At 48.4% G+C, this 20,493-nt stretch overlaps 1 protein-coding gene across 9 annotated transcripts in view; it reads left to right on the top strand.

The window, feature by feature from the left end:
- GPR149 (G protein-coupled receptor 149) overlaps nucleotides 1–20,493 on the top strand; it is an 85,340-nt gene that overhangs the window by 23,829 nt on the left and 41,018 nt on the right. For 8 of the 9 annotated variants that reach the window (XR_010474563.1, XR_010474562.1, XR_010474556.1 and 5 more), the window contains exons 2-3: nucleotides 703–815; nucleotides 2,891–2,977. The gene's annotated coding sequence lies outside the window, so the exon portion shown is untranslated. Of the gene's footprint in view, nucleotides 1–702; nucleotides 816–2,890; nucleotides 2,978–6,183; nucleotides 8,932–20,493 lie in introns of those variants that run through there. The other variant, XR_010474560.1, reaches the window with a different exon arrangement.

Genomic DNA, 20,493 nt, shown 5'->3' with positions numbered 1-20,493 from the left:
GTACGTGACCTCGGGAGATGTGGCTGTAACTGAGCTGGTAATGGTTTGTGTACTGGTGAGCGCAAGGCTGGACCGGAGGTTTTGTGGCCTCTCCGTGAATGTGGACCCACTTTGTTTAGGTGGGATGGTGACAGCAGCACTAACCCAGTCCTGCGGATCACAGCACCTTTTAAAATCAGAGATATATTCTCAAAACTGTGAAGTGAACTGTGTGTGTCGCGGGTGCCCACCAGCAATAGTGTTGTGGTGGGAAGTGACAGCAGTGCTGTCTCCTTCCCAGGCAGCACGGGGGGCTCGGGGCTTTGCCGCTGACACAGCTGCTGTGCCAGGGAGCCCAGGGTTGGTGTCGATCACCATCCACATTCTTCCACAGCACAGATGTTGCTTAAATCTTTAATTTCATGCGTTAACTTATTCAGGGCTGGATTCCTGGGGGCCTTGCGCTTGCATTCTGGTGTCTGTGGGCAGTGCTCTCTGCAGAGGACACTGCAGCTCTGCTTCCCAGACAAGCAGCAGCCCACGTGCAAGCAGTAATTCTGACCTTCCCTTCTCCTGATGGGTGTTTTTGCTGACGCCCTGTTCTTGTAGGATACCTTGACGGCACTCTTGAAGTACAGACAGCTTGGCAGAGAGGAGCACGCGATCTATCACCTGGAGTACGGTGATCACCATTGTCACAATTCTTTGTTAACTGTTTTCCAGATGTGCCCTGAAGAGAGGATTTCTTTCAGAGAGATGTCAAAAACCACACAAGTATCTCAAAGAAGTGGTTAATGAGGAGAACAGGAAAGAAAATGGCAGAGCATGTAAAAGATGTGAGTAGAGCTACAGTGCGGTAACTCCGCCCGTGTGAACGTCGTTCTCCCAGTACACACACTTGCTTTGGGAGGTGTTGCGTTCTTGCTGGAAATAATAATCAAATATTGCGGAAAGTTTTAATTCCATGCCATTGCTTTTAAAAGGACTGTGCACAATGTGATTTCCATTAGTGTTAAAGTCATGACACAATCATGGTATTGACTGTTGAAATTGATAGATTGTCACACGAGGATCAAATCGAGCTGCAAGAAATGGAAGTTGTACGTGCCATGTGGACTGTGGCAGCTCTGGCTGCAGAGAGGGACGATCCGGATGGTTTGGCTTCCAGCCCTTTCATTTTCCTGCTCTCCTGAATCTGTTCAGACAGTCGCGGGTCACCTTCTGTGCTTGCCCTCTGCAGTGCGCTCTCACGGACATTTCAGAGCCAATTTCACAGCGGGAGCAACACTCCCACTGCCAGAATATTCTGTGTGGTTCCAGAGCATTGCAGAAGGGATGTGAGGAATCCTTGGAGAAGAGATCTGTCGTCCCCTAGGCATTTCTGTGTGAACATTTTCAGCTTGTTTATTTATAAGATATTAATGAAGATGTACCTACTTGCAGCATGTTGTCATAATACGCAAATGCCATGATGCTCCCATTGGTAGCCGTACGCATTACACATACATTGCTGCTTCAGTTTTGCAGATATGTCTGCACCGTATTCTGCAAAATCTTTGAGAAAAACATAAAACTGACAAATTAATGCATGATTTGGGTTTTAACATTATACAAATTATTCCTTTTTCACCAAAAAAGTCTTTAAGCAAATAGATGCAAATATTGAAAAGCTACAATATAGCACAACAAAGACGTATAGCTCCCTCCAATTCTGTGATCAAGTGTTTAATATTTAGAAGATGCTCCTTGCACGTGTTCTCACCAAAAGTATTAAACAGGGAAGAAATCGTACTATTCAGTATGGAAAATGTGATGTGCTGGGATGCTGCACCGGGGCTGAAACGTTGTGTGAAATATCAGCTTAACTGAAAGTTTGCGAAGAGCTGAGATGCTGGAAGTCATTTGTCACCATTTCCTGCAGAAAATGCTGCAAGTCAAAGAACAGGCTGTAGCTCTTATTTAGAGTAAAACACATATCACCAAATTTCATATGTGTACAATTATAGGCAAAGTATCCAGCAGTTTACAAGGAAAATAAAAATAGCTAGCAGAAACTGGATAGAATAACTACAGTATAGGCAAAGTACATTTTCCCTAAATGGAAACTGGATTATTCCAGAACTCAAAGTTCTGAACCATGTTGGGAAGCAATACAGCAGGGAAAGGCATCAGTGCTGCTTCTCTGATCCAGTAACCCAGTTAGGCGTGACAGACGCAAATGAGCTGTTTGTGCTGAAGACTATTAATTATGCAGTTCCCTTTCTTTTGAATGCTGGGTTACTGTACCCATAATATTCCACGTTTGTGGGCAGTATACAGCAAGATTAGCTATGGAAGAAGAAGCACAGAAGGTGTACTGACACCCTTGTGAAATCAGGAGAGCAGAGCTGCAGGTTCTGTCACCAAGCGTGTCATTGGAACGGGCGGCTCGGTGAACCCCCGTCTCGAGGTGGCTTGGAACAATCTTGGGAGATCTTCCTTTCTTCCCAAGTCATTCTGTTGTTGTGAAGAGTCGGCTCAAGAGCGCAGGAGTAGCGTGAGAGGGCGAACAGAACCTCTGCAGGAGCCACGGTCAGATCTCTGATGGCTGAGGAGATTGCCACAGAGTGTTCGGAGACACGTTTCTGTCTGATGCTCATGTTATTAGTGAGACTAAGATAATTATTCTAGTTATATTTCTAGTAATCATTGTAAGGAATGGGCCAGATTCCTCTTACCAGGCTATTTTTATACCTCTCCAAATGGAGCTCTGAGTGGGTGCAAATTACCTCTGTAACTGAACAGATGTGAGTACATGCATCCCATTATTAGAAACATTTAAAAGAAGGGCTGATGGAGAAGCACTTGCACCAGCAGAGCTCACTGCACATTTATGATTTCCAAACTTTGCCTTTTTTTTCCCCCCTTCTAGAAAACAGTGGAGAGAATGTGATGCTACTGAAGGGCTGATTTCACAGCACTGGAGACTCGAATTCTGTTTGCACAGCGAGCAGCTTGGGTGAGTATTTCACAGTTCAGTCAACATGCCTCTGTTTGAGCTGCGAGTCTGTGCGGAATCTCTGTTGACAGCCCGTAAGTCCTTTTACTCACAACTTCTTCAAACAGGCTGAGATCAGAATCAGCTGAAGTTCTTTGGTTTAATATTTGAGTGAAAAATTCATTAGCCTCTACTTCCACACACAGGATTTTTGAGCACCCGGTGCAGCTGCCAGCGAGGGTCATGCCCGTAACATTGGCGCTTAGCGTTGTCAGCATTGCCCGCCTTGAAATTGCCAGCTCTTTTTCATCTGGGCTCTGAAACAGCTGTTAAGGGGCAGTGATTTCTGGCAAGTTGTGATGAGCTGGAATGAAAAGCAAACTCAAGTCATCTGTTTTCAAATCCGCGTACATTCTCCTACACCCCGGCTCCCACATACGTACACATTCTTGAGGAAATCTCTGCTTGAAGCAGAAATAGTTTGCAGCAGCATGGGATATTTAATCAAAGACAGTACTCGCTTAGGCCACGCATAAATGGGCTGGACTGCAGCTTGAGGTGGCTTCTCCCGAGCTGCCAGCGCTGCGGGAGCTGTGTGCCCGGCGCCTGGGCTCCCGCTCCCCGGCTGCGGGAAGGAGGACACGCTGTGGCTGCGCCACGGCCTTTCCTTTTCAGCCACTGTCTGCACAGAAAGGGAATCGAAAGGGCAGCTTAGAGTGTAAGTTTGCATGTATTTGTAGATGGGGTAGACCTTGGTGTACGTAACTGGAATCCCACCAGAAAAGAGCTGTGAGACATGATCTGTGTGCAGCGTCGTCGGGGTGCAGCTAAGGTCATCTAGACTCATGTCTGTCCTCATCTGAAGCTGATCAGAATATGAGGGAACAGAAAATAACACACAATGGTCATCAGTATTTTTCCTCGCTTGGTAAATTGTTGACTGAAAATGCAGCAGTGTTGACTGGCACTGCTCTTATTTCCTGTTGAAAAATACCTTTTGCTGCCAGTGTGTTCACGGGTGGGTGAAGGTGAAAGAGGTTTCTAACAATTCTTCCTGCTCTTCCGTCTCGCCTGCACAGAACTGCCCGTCAGCTGTCCGAGCGGGACTGCTCCGTTCAGGAACTGCTCGGCAGTGGAGCGGGACCCTCCTGCGGAGCAGCCGCGGCCCCTGCCCACACACCGCCCGCTTCTGTTGGCGCTCTCTGCGCCGGCCTCAGCGCCTTTCTGAGAGCAGTTGCCTTGGTCTGTTGTTGGGGTTATAGAGCTTTGTCTCCTTATGGACGGGAATGAATTAACTCCTTGAAGTTCTGATATCCAGTGGTGGGGAAGATGCAGAAACATAGATCCTCATTAATGTTGCTGCCAATGGAAGGTGCATTCTTGAACTCATAACATACTAATTGGTATGGCTGTAGAGTTCCTGGGAGGTGGCAATCAGAGTAAATTCTGTTCTGTGGAAGCTGACTAGAACGTGGGGACGTTCCTCAGGTGAGCAGGTATTACACGCAGTCTCTGAAGGCAGAATTCTAGAAATCCACATTCCTCGTAGCATGCTACCAGGGCTGTTGTGTTCAAAGAGATTTTCCACAGCTACTGAATATGAGATTAAAAGTCATGTAATTGAGGATATTGCTGTGGTTCCAGCTAAATTAAACACACGTGCATACAGTGTAGACCTTGGCGTGGGTAGCAGAGATAATAGCAGTGAACCGGGCAGCCTGGGGTGATTCCGCAGGTCACACTGTTGGACGGTGCGGTACCTGGTGGGCTGATAGTGCTGTTTCAAAGGCCGGGGAGCGGTCTCTGTGGAGGCTGCAGTCACCACAGTTCTTCTGGTTTCAATACTGGAAGATCAGACCTACCGGAGTGAGTTGGTCGCGTGAACTTCCACTGAAAACATTCCTGTTTAATTTTAGATTGTTTTGAACTCCGGAAGTGAACTCAGGGGTGCTACTTCTGCATTTTGGGTCTCCAGTGAACCAGGTCCTGAGGTTTTGATTCAGTCCTTATTCATGTCTGATTCAGTCAGATTCCCACAGAATTTGGTGAGAAAAAACGAGTGATAATCTGTCATAAGAATGAGTCAGGGTGCGTGTGCATGCACCGCAGTTCAGACGTGCTCTGTTGGAACCAAACTGCGCGAGTCCATGTAACTCTTGAGACACTGTGAGACAGTGTGAAGGTATTTGAGGGGATACTGATCACTCGGCTTATGTTACACACACTAGAGCTTGAAACTCAGGTGGAAGACAGGAATCTGTCTTTGGAGAGTTCAAGAAGGTAATTAAATCTTACTTTCTGGCTGGTACAGCAAATGTCTGTGGAAGGGAGGGGTTCTGATTATGCCAGCCAGTCATTAGGACCTTCTGCAAGTACCCATAAGGGCTTTGGGCGTAATGCAAGGAGGTGGATGAGACGGTCCAGCTAGAGCATCAAAGGGCCCGCAGCGATGGAGGACGTGCTGCCGCCCCCCGGCAGGGCTGCACAGCCCAGCAGCCGCCTCTGCTTCCCGCCCCGTCGCTCAGCGGTGGCGGCATTTCCTCCTGGAGGACCCTGCGACGTCTGGCTGAGGCCCTGTGAGAACACGAGGATGCGGATCATGACATCAGGTGTATGGGGCATTCTGCTTGTCCCTTTACTAGTTACGTGTTGCAGCCACCTCTTGCCCCCTCTCGTGCCATCCATGAACTGTTTTTCTTCTCCCGTTTCCCGTGATGATCTCTCCAGCAGTGTCATTCTGTGCTCATCTTTCTCCCTTCTCCTGACTCCCACATGCTGGTCCTTCTTCCTCCATTCTCCTTTCCGTTTTGCCATTATAGATCCCTGTAAGCAGAGATACAGTAGCAGTAGATACACTTTCAACACCATGCAGCCCTGTTTGTGCTTTGTCTCTGCTGGTTTTCTCTCTCTTCGCCTTCAGAAGGCTGTGGACAGTTGGAAGGATGTGTTTGCGCAGTCCAGGAGTAACCGGCACTGTTGGAGAGAACGATGAGAGGTTTGTCCTCACCCCTCTGATGGCCTAGGGCTGTTTTTTCTTCTCTTTCGAGGCACTTGGCAGCAGTGTGGATCTTCGTGTGGATCTTCGTGTGGAGGAAAATACATGAGGTGTGTCCCTGTTTGAAGTGGACTTAGCAGTAAAAGTAATTCTTACCAGACTTGCGTTGTTTGAATTTCACAACACCGTAATTCCGTTTGGCAGTTTTGAAAATTGTCCATGTTACGTCTGCAGCAATTTCCGCATGGCATTTTCCTGCTTTTTATCTTTTCCTCTTGTTTTGGTGGCAAAATGGCATTGAGTCTCAATGGCTCATGACCTTAAAGAGGAGGAGTAAAGTAAGCTGGCTCCTGCCTGAAATTACAGGCATGCAGCATTCTCTCCCACACATTCTGCCTGTGCTATTTATTTCTTCTCTCAGGATTTGTGCTTATTAGCACTGAGTCCTCCTGTTGCTGTTTGGAGCTCCAGCTGCTCCCATCTGTACACGGTGATGCTGTTCTGTGCTATGGAACTTCTCCCGCAACAGCACATTTACTTGTCGTTGAATTCCCCAGTCAAACCCACACAAGGCAGGCGGCGCTGGAGCGGACAAGCGGGGAGATCTTCAGTGTGTAAAAACCTCCCGAAGGCTCCTAGAAATGGCTTTTTGCAGCAGCCACTGAGGGCAGGGTGGCAGACACCTGCACCCGGGGTGCCCCCGGCGCACCGCTGGCCTGCGGAGAGCTCACGTAGCTTCGCTGAGGTCCAGGGACCGCTGCGCACCAGGAGGGGTTATTGAGTTGGAGTCTGGGTGAAGCTGATTTATTTCTGATAGAATACACAGTTCATAAAAGCGTTGCAGGAGATGTTTTTTTCATGTATATTAACCTTGATCCCATTAAAATACTGCGTATGTTTGGGATTTAAATTAGACTTAATTTAATAACATGGCTTAGAGTATCATTTGGGATCAAAGGTACAGAGTCATTGAGTCTTTTATCATTGCTTTCAATCTCCTCAAGTCCTTGTGAGTGCTTCAGCATTCTTTTAGGGCTAGCTTAAAGCACATGCAGAAATTTCCAAGGTTTTGTTAGAAACAATTACTTGTTTCCACAATGAAGTGTAAATAAAGCAACACGGTGGCCTAAAAGTAGATGAGAGACTGCAGGATTCCTTCTTAAAAACAATAAATACACTGAATCACTAAGGCAGCCACTGTAAGGTCAGGAAGTTGAGGCTGGACGGGCCGAGCGCTGAGCGGGTCACAGCGGCGCGTCCTTCGGCTCTCCAGACCAGGGCACAGCTCAGGGCTGTTTCCTCACCCTGGTCAACACCTTTGTCTCTGTGTGGCTGCGTGTGCTGAGTCCTTTCTGACAGCAATGAGAAACCACCACATGTTAGGGAGTATAAGGCCTCGTGGACGTAAGAATATCCAGATTTCTTCCCGTATGAAAAAGTATTGAATTCATAGTTACCTGTGTAAGAAAAACACAGTGTTGGTCACCTGGAAATTCTCCTGAGGTGTGAACACACCAGCTTGTTCAGCAGATTTGTATATGATGTGTAGCATTAGCTGATGTTCAGTAATGGAATTAAAGACATGCAGTAATTACCTGTGTAAGCCCAGAAGAGGCAGGAAAACCTGCTCTGTTCGAGGTGGTGATGAGAGGGAAGGTGTTTGATCTGCCTTCACTTTCATGTTGCCGTTGTGTCTTTTAACTTGTGTGATTTGCAAGGGATGTGTTAATTAGGAAGGGAGCTCCTGTACGGTACCGCTGGGGGAGGAGGGAGCGGGGATGCACGAGGGCACCAAGAGGAGTCTCTGGGAGAGACCCGGGAGCCTTTAGGCCAGGATGTGTGTGAATCCAGAGGATGTGTGTGAATCCAGGTTTAAAAGCTTTCCGTCCCCAGACTTTTTCCCATTCTCACAAGAGGTTCAGCTCAGGCTTCAGGTTTATACCTGTGGCATGTGAAGCTTCTCTTAAGAAGGTGAGAAGAAACCACAGCAGTGTGTAGCAGATACCGTGCCAAAGGGTAGAAAACTCCACCAGACAAAGATCAGTGTGCTCCTGAAAAAAGGCCCAGAAATGACCTTTCCCATCTGCTTATCCAGAAGAATGAACACACACCAAGGGGAAGACAAAATACACAGAAAATGTTGATTTTAAGCAAATTTCTTGTCCTCTCCAGGCTTATTTCAGTTGTTGTTCATACTTGATTTTGCCACAGCACAACCTCTGTCTGCGTTCCAGGGGGAGTCAGTCCACCTGAAGTGATGGCAGTTGGGCTTTGCTTTAGGAACTGAGAGACACCAGGGGTCTCACGGACATCCCTGGGCATGTTGGTTTGAGACGCACGTCCCCTGGGCATCCCTGATCCCCGCTGAGCCGCAGAGGGACCAGACCCGCCTTGCCAGAGCCTCTGAGATCCTTGTTGACACTGTTCTCTTGAAACAAAGGGAGTGCATTTAGAACAAATACTTGTTTGTATTGCTGAACTCCCCCACGTGCCTTCAGGACTTGCACAACACAGGCATCTCTGCTTTGACAGAGATGAGTTTTTAAGAATTGACTTCACAAACTGGTTTTGTTTTGCTCTTGCTGTGGGGTGAGCAGCCTGAATGCCACAAGGAGACAAAAGAGAAGGAGCCTGCAGGCGAGTCCTCCTCTCCAGCCCTGCAAACCCACCCAGGCCAGCTCAGCACCCGCAGCCGCACTGAGAAAAAGCCTTTTAACTCCATGGATCCTGAAGTGTATCTCTGTGCTGTTGGCAGGGCCAGGGAGACAGAAAGTGCTTCGCTGATGTAAGCACAGAGGGGCCAAGCGCCAGACTGAGTCTTGCTGCGCTTGGAGAAGTTCTGTGTTGCAATGCGAACAAACCCCGAGTTAGTCGGTTCCGCAGTGTTTCAGCACGGCACGCAACCACCGCAGAGCTCGTCTGCTGGACCTCGTGAGATCCATTACTCAAGATAACCTGCAATCTACGTCAATATGTCCCAGTAAGTGCATTGTAATATCATCTCTAAGATGCACGGAATAGGAAGTAACTCAGCCTTTCCTCTCGCTTTCCTTGGGTGAGCTGGAGCCTGCTTAAATGATCTGCTCTCTGGGTGTGGAGAACATGTTGGGTGTCACATTTTTCCTGATAAAGGAAGGAGAAGCTGAAGGAGAGGGTGTAGGCATGGCATCCTGCAGCTCCTCATCCCTGTCACGACGAGATGAGAAGGTGGCCGGGTTAGACTCCTCAGCATCCAAACCCAGCGTAGTGTGTGGTCCCTGATCCTCCTGTGCCATGTTGAGTGATTTCCCTGCTGCCTAACTTTGTATAATGAGGCTCAGAGGAATTAGATCAGTTGTTCACCCTGTACCAACCTTGTATAAGTTTGATTTGTGTTGCTTGGAAAATTCAAGCTCGGGAGTGAGAGTTGGGGGTAAAGTTCAGTGATGGAATGTCATCCCTGTGTCATGTGGTGGTGACAAACCGACCTCAGGGAAACCCACATCCGACCAGCTAGAGCCAGGCCTCAGGCTACATACAGCCTGAGAAGTAAGTTTAGAAGTTCTTTCTTGTGCCACTCATCTTAATTATGTGTTTAGAAGTCACAGAAGTGTCTTATGGGGCAAAGAAAATAAGTCCTGCTCAAGCTTAAAGGAGCAGCTGACAGTCGTGTTGAATTTAACTTGTGTATTTGTTTGCTGCTTGTTCTGTGTGCTGTGGTGGAAACCACCAATGCATGTTGTTATTGCCTGTAGAAAAACGTTCATTATTATAGTAATTTCATTATTGCCTGTAGAAAAAACAGTGGTTGACCCTCAGCTGCTTGGGCTTCTCGCCGCAGTGGAGAGGGGCGTGAGTTAAGTTTCGTGTACGATTGGGAAGGGGGAAAGTGTGCGCTACAGAAAATGAGAAGAATGAGGAAGATGTAGTTTTGCATGTTTAGCAATCAATAACTGTCCAGTTTCTCTATGTTTGGTCATCATAAGTTGTCCCTTGTGGTGTCTGGGTGCAGCACACTGAGAATGATCTGTAACGTGTAGGGACAGCCAGCCATGGCGCATTGCTTACTGCTAAACGAAAACAAGCAGGAAAGACATGAGAGCTATAAAAAAACATCCACAGCTTTTACCTTGCTAAAGCCCTTTTCAGAGTCAGAGAGCGTGAACGTTATCCTTGGGCCCAGCTCGGCCGAGCCTGGCACCGGGCAGCACTTGGGTTCAGCGCCGAGCTCAGCCCGTTGTTCTGGGCAGCGGTGGCGGGTCTGTGTGTGGACGCGGGACTGCAGCTCCCTCTGGTGGTCAGGAACGGTCACAGTCCAGCTGCCCAGCGCACATCCAGCTGAGTAACAAAAGGTTTGGCAGCGGTGACATTGGTTCCACAGATGTACATATGGCTCATTCAAAGACACGGTGACTTCCATTCATGAGCTTGCTGACGTGACTTGCTGGAACCCAAGAGTTCACACTCTTCATTGTTAATTAGTGCAGTACTATAGTGCATATGGAATTTAAAAAAAATAATTTAAAACGGAATGTTAATTGTACTAATGTTAGGACAAGAATCTTCAGTGCTTTTTGTACTCTCTCTTTTCTCATGTTTTCCTGAACTGGCTTCTGTAGCTTTGCCCCCTCACTGCAGAAGTACCAGTGAAGTTTGCTGGTTTGCTCGCTCAGTGTGTTCCTGGGGTTGAAACTGCCTGTAATTGCCGTGGCTCCTTTTCCCCAGAGCACCTTCCCGAGGCTTCAAAAGTGACTTGCACACTGAAGTTTGACCCTTGAACGTTTTAAGCTCACATCAATACCACTTGTAAGGAATATGTAAGTTTATGCATGAAACTTTTTATTTTTACTGTAGCTTTTTTTTCCTGTTTGCTTGTGTTTTTCTGCTCTGTCATAGTACAAAATTATTTGTTACCTAAGTTATATTCACTATTAAATTTTAAATTTCTTTCAGATGCATAAATGTAAATAATGGTACGCTTTGGTAAGAAATACATGTATACTGTTTCTCTGTGGTGAAGGTGATACCTTTTATCTTGTTTTTATCACTAACAAGAATTGTGGCTCCTGGCGGTACATGGGAACACATTCTCGCCCTTTCTGTGCGTCCCCTCGTGAATACGGGTGGCGTTACATCTGAGACGTGGCTGAAACCCGCGGAGCCGTGGGTGCTTAGCCTGGTTTCTGCCCATTCAGAGCAGTTTTTCCTCCTGTGTATATTTATTAGCAGTCCTTTGAAGCATCCTTAGTCTTTGCCGTGATTGCTGCTCTACTTCTGTGCTGTGCCAGCTGATCATTCACTGCTAAACATGGAAAAACGTGATCAAACACCCGCTCTGGGAAATACACAGAGGAGATACTTAAATGGGGTAGACACTGAGAGAGAAGGCGTTTTAACTCATACTGTGTCAAAGTGTCGTTTTCATTTCGTTATATAAAGCCAAACATAAGACAAGAAGTATGTGGTTATATCACTCAAACCACTCGCCATTAGCTGTACTGATAACTAGTACTGATTCCAGAGGAAGCACTTAAGGAATTCCATGGATTTTAATAGGATGAAGATTACCGGTGACTGTAGTTTAGTCTGAAGAGTATACCTGATTCATTACAGTAATACGATTTGCTAAGCGATAAGAGGAAAGATCTAGTTGCTTTGTTAATCTAATGGACGTATGACTCAGTTACTGAGCTGTGCCGGGAGCCGGAGGGAGCGCCCGTGTGTGGCTCTGCGGCCGCGCTTCGTCTTCTTGGAGGCCACCTTCTGCTCGTCCACTGCGTGTGCTGCTTTCACACGTGCGCCGCTTTCACACGTGTGCCGCTTTCAGGTGTGTGCTGCTTTCACGCGTGTGCCACTTTCACGCGTGTGCCACTTTCACGCGTGTGCCGCTTTCACACGGCTGCCGCTTTCACACATGTGCTGCTTTCATACGCACGCTGCTTTCACACGGCTGCCGCTTTCACGCGTGCGCCGCTTTCACACATGCGCTGCTTTCACACGTGCGCTGCTTTCACACGTGCGCTGCTTTCACACATGTGCCGCTTTCACACGGCTGCCGCTTTCACACGTGTGCCGCTTTCACACGGCTGCCACTTTCACGCGTGCGCCGCTTTCACGCATGCGCCGCTTTCACACGTGTGCTGCTTTCACACGTGTGCCGAGGCGGGTTCTGTGCTTGCCCATCCACAATTCACGCAGCGCAATGTGGAAGTGTCTGTTTGTTTGTTTGTGTGGAAACAGCAATGTGTTTAGGCCAGCCAGTGGATCCGAGCGGCTTTTCTAGCTCGATCGCTGCCGGTCGCTTTTGAGTGCTTCCTGCCCCCCAGCCCCGTGCAGTGAAGCTGCTGTCGGGAGCACCCATCCTGGTGGTCCCCGTGACTGCTCAGACAGCCGTTCCGTTTGTCTGTGCTGGATCACGTGAAAGGATTTGTTAACTGGATCAGGATGTCAGATGACCGTGGGCAACTACACGTGCGCTTGGAAAATGGACATGTCTCAATTAGGAGCGTTTGGTTGGCTGACTGTTTGCAGGGCTTGTTTTCCAGGGTGGTTACCAGGTTCAGACCTCACTCGTGACCGGAGGATTTCATTAAGAAAAAGCTGTCTCTGGCAAAGAAATGCACCCAGCTCTCACTCTGCCCGTCCTTACTCAGCCAGATCTGTTCAGACCCATTTCAGCGTTCAAGCATGAAAATGAATGTGGACTCCATTGTCTCCAATGGGGATATAAGCCTTTGTAAGGTTGGGGTGTCTGTCACCCTGTGAAGGGGCAACTAAGAGCAGAACTTGGCTTTTATTTTGGCACAGGGCATGTGAACAAGATCTGTTTTGTTTTGTGAGTCATTGTCAAGGATTTTGATTGCGGGGTGACAATAAAACCCTGGCAGATGTATTGTTAACCCCCTCTCCCCCCCTTACCCTTCAGTTCTCCCTGTCCCCCCTTCCCACTCAGGACGGGCGATCGGGAGGGAAAGAAGGACAGACAGAAAAGAGTTGGAAAAATGAAAAATGTTTTACTAATGCTACTAATATAACAGACAAAATAATACAAAATATACAAAACCAATCTGGAAAGTCCCAGGAACTTCAGAACCGCACCTGAAGTCCTGGACTGGACTCTGCAGCCAATTGGAGCTGGATTCAGTCAGGGTCAGCAGGCAGTGCCAGCACCGCGGGTCAGCAGTCCCAGTGTCGCAGGTCAGCAGTCCCAGTGCTTTGGGTCAGCAGGCAGTGGCAGCACCGTGGGTCAGCAGTGTCAGAGCCGCGGGTCAGCAGGCAGTCCCAGTGCCGCGGGTCAGCAGTGTCAGTGCTGCGGGTCAGCAGGCAGTCCCAGTGCCGCGGGTCAGCAGTGTCAGTGCTGCGGGTCAGCAGGCAGTCCCAGTGCCACGGATCAGCAGGCAGTCCCAGTGCCGCGGGTCAGCAGTGTCAGTGCCGCGGGTCAGCAGGCAGTCCCAGTGCCACGGGTCAGCAGGCAGTCCCAGTGCCACGGGTCAGCAGGCAGTCCCAGTGCCGTGGGTCAGCAGTCCCAGTGCCACGGGTCAGCAGGCAGTCCCAGTGCCACGGGTCAGCAGTGTCAGTGCTGCGGGTCCTCAGTGCCAGTGCCGCGGGTCAGCAGGCAGTCCCAGTGCCACGGGTCAGCAGGCAGTCCCAGTGCCGCAGGTCAGCAGTCCCAGTGCCGCGGGTCAGCAGGCAGTCCCAGTGCCGCGGGTCAGCAGGCAGTCCCAGTGCCGCGGGTCAGCAGTGTCAGTGCTGCGGGTCCTCAGTGCCAGTGCCGCGGGTCAGCAGGCAGTCCCAGTGCCGCGGGTCAGCAGGCAGTCCCAGTGCCGCAGGTCAGTCGGCAGTGCCAGTGCCGTGGGTCAGCAGTCCCAGTGCCACGGGTCAGCAGGCAGTCCCAGTGCCGCGGGTCAGCAGGCGGTCCCAGTGCCGCAGGTCAGCAGGCAGTCCCAGTGCCGCAGGTCAGTCGGCAGTGCCAGTGCTGCTCCCTGGCTGTGCCACTGCTCCGCACCCTGTGATTGCGCTCCCGGACGCTGGGGGACACTGCTCGCTTGCCTCTTTAGCTGTGCTATTGAACACACAAGGCATGTTGTTTCTCTTAAACTCAAGGACATGAATTCCTGTTTTATTCCTCCACATGGTCCACAGCTTCTAAAACCGGATCCAAAAGAGACAGAGTTCTGCACAGTATGGTATTAGTTTATTCTTGTTAATAAAGTTGGCGGGTCAAAGATGGGATTAAATAATGTTGCGGGGATGCTGATGAGAAGCTAGCACTTAGTTTCCTGTAGGAAACGCTATTGGAATAACTGAATTTAGCAGCCATATGCCTAGAGCAGACACAGGGATGGGACAGTAAGCTGTATTTGTCACCTATATATACAGTTAACCAGCTGTACCATACAACCTGTATCCAGTGCTTAAGACACAGGACTTTTCTGCATAACAAAGCAGGAGACCTTATACTTTCAGTTGTTTTCAAAGCAGAGCACGCAGCTGGCGATAGCGGTTCTGTTTCTTCTCAAGGACATCAAGGTTCTACCTTGAAGTGGAGAGCAGCTGTGAAACGCAAAGGAGAGCAAGAGAGAAGGTCTTGTGATAGTCTTGAATATGTTTGGTATGTTAATAGGTTTGGAATTGCTAACCAGATGTGTTGGAACCATTTGTGTCCAAAACCTCAGGTCTTTTACGTGTAGGTTTGGCTCTTCTTTTGCCTTCAGCTCCCTTTAACCAATCATGCCACTAATGAATTCCGCTGTAGTTGAATTGTGTATCAGCAGTACACAAATAGCCAAAACCAAGGTTGCAAAGAAGGGCATTACAGATGTGTATATAAAATAGTGTAAGTCTCACTGGCTGATGAATCTATCCAATTTGCAGCAGATTATGGCTTGATTTTATAAAAAAGGACACTTGCACTCACCATTATGTAGTCTGCACAAAGCAATGTGTGACTGTTGCAACCTCACCTGGGCGTTCCTGCTCCAGCAGGGGGATTGGACTAGATGATCTTTTGAGGTCCCTTCCAATCCCAAACACACTGTGATACTGTCAGGAACAACGGGGAGCTCAGCCTGCACACGGTGGGTGGTGAATATCCAGCCTGTCCCATGTCAGACCTACCGAGAAAACAAAAGATCCTCGCGAAACTTTGAGGTAAATTGAGAAATACACCTTGGAGTGCAGCTGGTGCCGTCAGGTGTTGTGTGATTCTGTGTCACCAAGGCTATAGACCTGTGTCCGTGTGGCTGCTGATGGTCCAGCATTGAGGGCTTGGGAAGGTTCCTTTGGTTCAGGTCCAACACGTGTTTTATTTATTTGCTGCCAGCAAATCATTTCTGTTCAAACAGAAGTTGCATGTAAATAAGCAGCTGGACTCGTATGTTTTATTCAAGATAAAAGTTATTTTTAGATCAGCAGCGAGTCGTTGCCCGTGGCATTGGAGGGGAGCACGGCAGCGGGTGACAGCGATGCTTTTACTGGTGCAGGTTCTACTGGGGACTAAACGTGGAGCGATTTCTCATTTGGTCAGCAAACGGCACATAGTGTAAATTGTATTTCTTAGATTTCTTCTCTGGAGTAAATGGTGGATTGTGGGAGAAATGTGCAACTTAATACGTGGAAACTTTTATCTCTGTGGTATTTATAGGTCCACATTGATTTCTATTGTTCAAACACCATGGTGGATAAAAGCTCATATGGGACACAGGCATAAACAGGAAGCGTGGGGGATGCTACTGATTATTCAGCAGAAAACATCAGATGTCGTTTTCTTCTCGTTCGCTGCCCTTCTTGCAGTTTGCATGGCCATCCCCACCCCTCAGCAGAGCAAACAGGAGCTCTGTGGGTTCTATAACCCCTTGTTTGGAAGCTTCTCAAATGGTGATGTTTCGTTCCAGAATGAAGAAACTGAGATGTCAGACTGACTTGGCAAGAATTGTGTAGAGGAGCAGCTGTTAACGCTCAGCTGACGCAGGAAGTCGTACCTTTTGTCTCCTTGTCACAAAATTAACACCAACCCTGCAACTGTGTTTTGCCCACCCAGCAGAAGAAGGGCCCTGTGAGGCTCACACGGTGTTTTTAGTAGGAGGACTCGCTCCTGCAGCCCTGAGCGTAAAGCCAGGGTCAGTCTTTGCAGCTCTCTTTTCCCAAATGAGGGTAAGAATTGTCTGCTTTCAAAAGGGAATGAACATCTGAACTTTTCTTTAATGCTTTCAAAGGTTGCATTCAGAACAAACTGAGCTTGACACAATTTTATTAGACCCTGCTGGTTGAAAACTAAGTGGGTATTAATAGATAGAGGCTGCTGAGCTTCGGTTTTGGTGGCAGAAGCTCTGAGGAGCGTGCTTCTCAAAAAGCACCTGGGGCTGGGCTGGGCTGCTCTGCAGTTCCCGCTCCGCTCACCCTCAGGGTGTTTGCAGCAGATCTCCAGGCCAGGCTCTTCCAGGCCAGGTTCCTCCAGGCCAGGCTCCCCCAGGCCAGGTTCCTCCAGGCCAGGCTTCTCCAGGCCAGGTTCCTCCAGGCCAGGTTCCTCCAGGCTAGGCTTCCCCAGGCCAGGCTCCTCCAGGCCAGGCTCCCCCAGGCCAGGCTTCTCCAGGCCAGGCTCCTCCAGACCAGGCTCCCCCAGGCCAGGCTCCCCCAGGCCAGGCTTCCCCAGGCCAGGCTTCTCCAGGCCAGGCTCCCCCAGGCCAGGCTCCTCCAGGCCAGGCTTCTCCAGGCCAGGCTCCTGTGCCAGGACACTGACAGTGTAAGGTGCCACCTTTTTTTTTCCCAAAGATAACTTACTATGAACTGCAGATTAAGGGATTTAATGAAAATAGTGTTTGTGCGTGTAAATAACTGTTAGTGTCAGCCAGCAAGCAGCTCTGTGCAAAGCCAGGTACTGCAAAACCCTGGAGACATGTTTGTAGTTGTGCTTTTCTGAATGGAATCACTGAGTCAATAAATGGGATTATGTGTGCTCAGGAGAAAGGAGGTTGGCAGGACTTGCACCTGCTGTTCTCTTAGATAAAGCGTATGTGTGTTGAGCTCCTTTTCGCAGACGTGCTTTACTAAACATTATGATAATCTGACTTTGCAAGTATTTGTAGTGCGAGTGGGTGGAAGCTCTGGAATTCAGGGATATCTTAGTGGCCTATTAAGTACAAAACAGGTAAGAAAAAATGAGATGGTGTGGGAAAATCAGGGGGGATAAAGGTAAGCAGAAGCAAAAATGCCCCCCCACTGTTAGGTCTGCGCTCACATAAGCCCTGCCTAGTGTGTGTGTGGTGATCGAGGGGGATTCCCATACAGCTTGTGAACAGAAGAGGGAAGGAAAGAATAGTAATGGTAATTACTTCAGCGTTTATCATCTGTGATATAAGCATAAGAAGTTTATACTTGGTTTGGAGAGTGCAGTTTGGGGTTTGGTGGTGTGGTTTGGCTTTGGTTTTGTTTTCTAGGAAGACAGTAAATAAGTGAAGGATCTTTCTTTCAGTTGTTCTTAGTACGTTGGGGAAAAGGTCATTTTCCCGATGTTGGTTTTCCCCGGCGCTGCAGTTTCCTCACGACGTGCACGTCTTACGACAGCGACTGCCAAGGGAACGGTGCATTTCTCATTGATGTCAGTCCCTTCCACATGTGCATCCTGCTGACGCACGTGCCTTCCATTAAACAGACAAGACGGATCGTTGCTGGTGGAGCAGGCAAAGCGCCTTCGTTCAGCCCAGGGCTTGGAGACAGTGGTTGTTCATTCTCACTGTCGGTGTTCACTCCGCTTTGCAGTACCAGGGGTTTTGCAGCTTCCAGTTGCTCTGGGACATCTGCCATTTTCTCTTAGTTATATTGTTCCTTTTTTTGCTACTTGAATGTCTTGTTTCTCTTAAATATCTTCACAATATGTATCTAGACCAAGATTTATTGTGTGCTTGTGGCTGCATTACTGCACTCCTATTAAATAGCTGAGGTGCACCACAGTCGCTTGCTGCGGTGAACATACAGTTCAGCTGAATGTTCCACCACTGTTGCAGTAAAACTTGCCCTTGTTTCTTATTGACAGACTAGTTTTAGAGCAGTACAGCTCATTAATGATAAAATAAACACTTCTCTTGTTTTTCAGTCCGTAAGGCTTCTGAAATGACAATAGGTAAATCTGGTTTGGCTACTCCGAAAATGCTATTTCTTCCCATTGTGAGCAGGGAGTGGAGGAGGACATGGGATAGTCCTGCCCCGAAACGCCTGGCAGAAATTGGGCAGTATAAAGGATCAAATTCCAACACACTTTTTCTGATCTTCCTATTCTTTCCTGTTCTCTTGGCAAAACAGTGACCAGTAATTACTCTCAGGGAGAGTTTCTGGTTTTGGAGTTAATTTGCTGTCGTTGAAATAATGAAAATTCAATTGAATCAATTCGATACATCTGCATGGAGCCAAAAGTTCAAGTCTTTTACACGCTTCCTTGGTGACACATTTCATTGCATGGAAAGCGGGAGAATCTCCCTGTGTGTTTGGACAGAATCTCTGTACCTGTGGGTTGTAAGAGAACGTGTATCTGCAGCTGCCTCGTCGTTCCTGGCAGCCCCTTCATCCTGCCCGCTGTCCAGTCTGTCTGTCTGTACAAATGGAAATAACAACCCTCCCTGCTATTACTGTTATTCTCTTCTAGAAGGGTAGTTACTGACTCAGTCTTTTCAAGAATGGTGTTACAAGAGAAGCCACTTTGACCTGCTTAGAACGGTATAGGAGTTCCGTTCAAACGATGTGAGCTCTTTAATGATGATGTAAATACACAGTTACGGTGGGCTTGCGAGCGCGTCTCCTGGACCTCGCGGGGAGCGGAGCCCGGGCCAGGAGCTTCGCAGCGGGTCTTGCCGGGAGGGACAGTGTGTGCAGACGAACACTCGCTAGGGTGAGCTTCGGGCGGGCAGGGTACCCAAAGCTGTTGATCAAAACAAGAAGAGAACGAGTCTGGAAATGACACACAAAGAGTTTCAAATGATTTTGTAGGATTTATTTTGTGTATATGAAAGCAACAAATGAACTGGAACAGCTCCTGCGATGTGTTTTTCCCAGGGGATCCTTTGCAGCACAGTGCAGTCCTCGCACGGAATGAGCTGCTCCTGTAGTGAGAAACACCATCTTACCCTAATATCTCTGATCTGCTTGTACACTTTTCCTATGTAATTAGGGATCACATCCCCTGTACCGCTCTTACATGTGAATGATGGGTATTTTTGACGGCGTTATTGCAGTGTTTAAATCCCTCGCCTCTCACACAGCGCCACAGCCCATCTTCATTGTTTCTTCACCAACTTCACCGCAAGGAATATGAAAATCCTTCAGCAGCTCTCAAGCGTCTGAAGCTGTTGGGTCTTCTCGTTGCCGAGAGCCCGTGGGGTTAGCGTTGGACCCGCTGTTTGCGCAGTGCCGGCCCAGCGCTGGGGAGCTCTCCAGGGACTTGCTCATCCCTTCCTGTTGCTGCCAAGTCGCACTTCGCATACACTCCGATACGCTGTTTTGTAGGGATGGTGTGCAAATAGCTAATTCCAGGGGCTAATCCTACGGCTTCTAATAGCTAGTGGTGAATAATGCTCTGTCCATGAATGCTGAAGCCCAAACTGCAGCCCAGCACAGCACAACTTGCCTTTGACCTGTTAGACCTTGGATTGCCACCCGAATACAAGTATTAACTAATAAACATGGAGTTCTTGTTAAAACACAATGTCTGATTTTGGTACCAGGAACGTGTTTGATGACTCAGAGTAATTTCTGTGAAATTTCAGTGAGAAAATGATGTGTGGATGGGCACTAAGCTGGGCCTTGCTCAGGCTTGGGTAGTGCACAGGTTCTAAGTACTACGATCAGAAGGAGGTAACAGATAAAAGAACACCAGTGAATTTTGGTTGGGAAGGGCCCTTTATCACGCCATCAGCTGCTCCTTCAGGACTGCTTCACTCTTTAATGAATACATTTACCATGAATTTTTACATCAGAAAGTAAACTGTGATTCTTAGAGCTGTAATTATGTTGAGTAACCTGTGGGCAGCATAAGCTCCAGCGGCAGGACTTGAGCTACTGTCATCCATTAATTTGGGCTTCATTAGGCTGTTGTGCCAAGAAAGGAAGCAGGCGTCTCCGGGAGATGGCCGAGTGCTGAACTGGTGCTCCGTTGCCCTGCAGACAGGCCAGAAGGCTCTTGGATTTTGCCGTGCTGTAATTCTGAAATAGCTCCAACAGGTTCTCTGTCGTTACTCCGGGTATGTGCTTACGGTCGAATCTAACCTTGTGTTTCTGCTTCATTCTTAGAAGCCTTCTCTGAGGTGCTTCTCAGAAGGCTGTAGAAGCTATTGAGAGATTGCTGGAAATTTAATTGAATCCTGAGTTGTTTTGGGGTCTTCAGTCGGATTGAAGAGCCAGAATGAGTCCCGGCTGGCGCTGCAGCCCTGTGCGTGACCTGTGCTCCTTCGGTGTTCTTTCATTAAAGACTTGGGTTTGTGAGGGGAAAGACGTAGGAGATGAAACAAAGCCCAGTGTGTATTGTGCAATGTTCTGTTCCTCTCGTGGCCTGCAGCTTTCTTAGCTCGTATATTTG

This window comes from Columba livia, chromosome 9 (assembly GCF_036013475.1).
Source record: "Columba livia isolate bColLiv1 breed racing homer chromosome 9, bColLiv1.pat.W.v2, whole genome shotgun sequence".
Classification (NCBI taxonomy): Eukaryota; Metazoa; Chordata; class Aves; order Columbiformes; family Columbidae; genus Columba; species Columba livia.
This window is presented reverse-complemented; position numbering and strand designations above follow the sequence as displayed.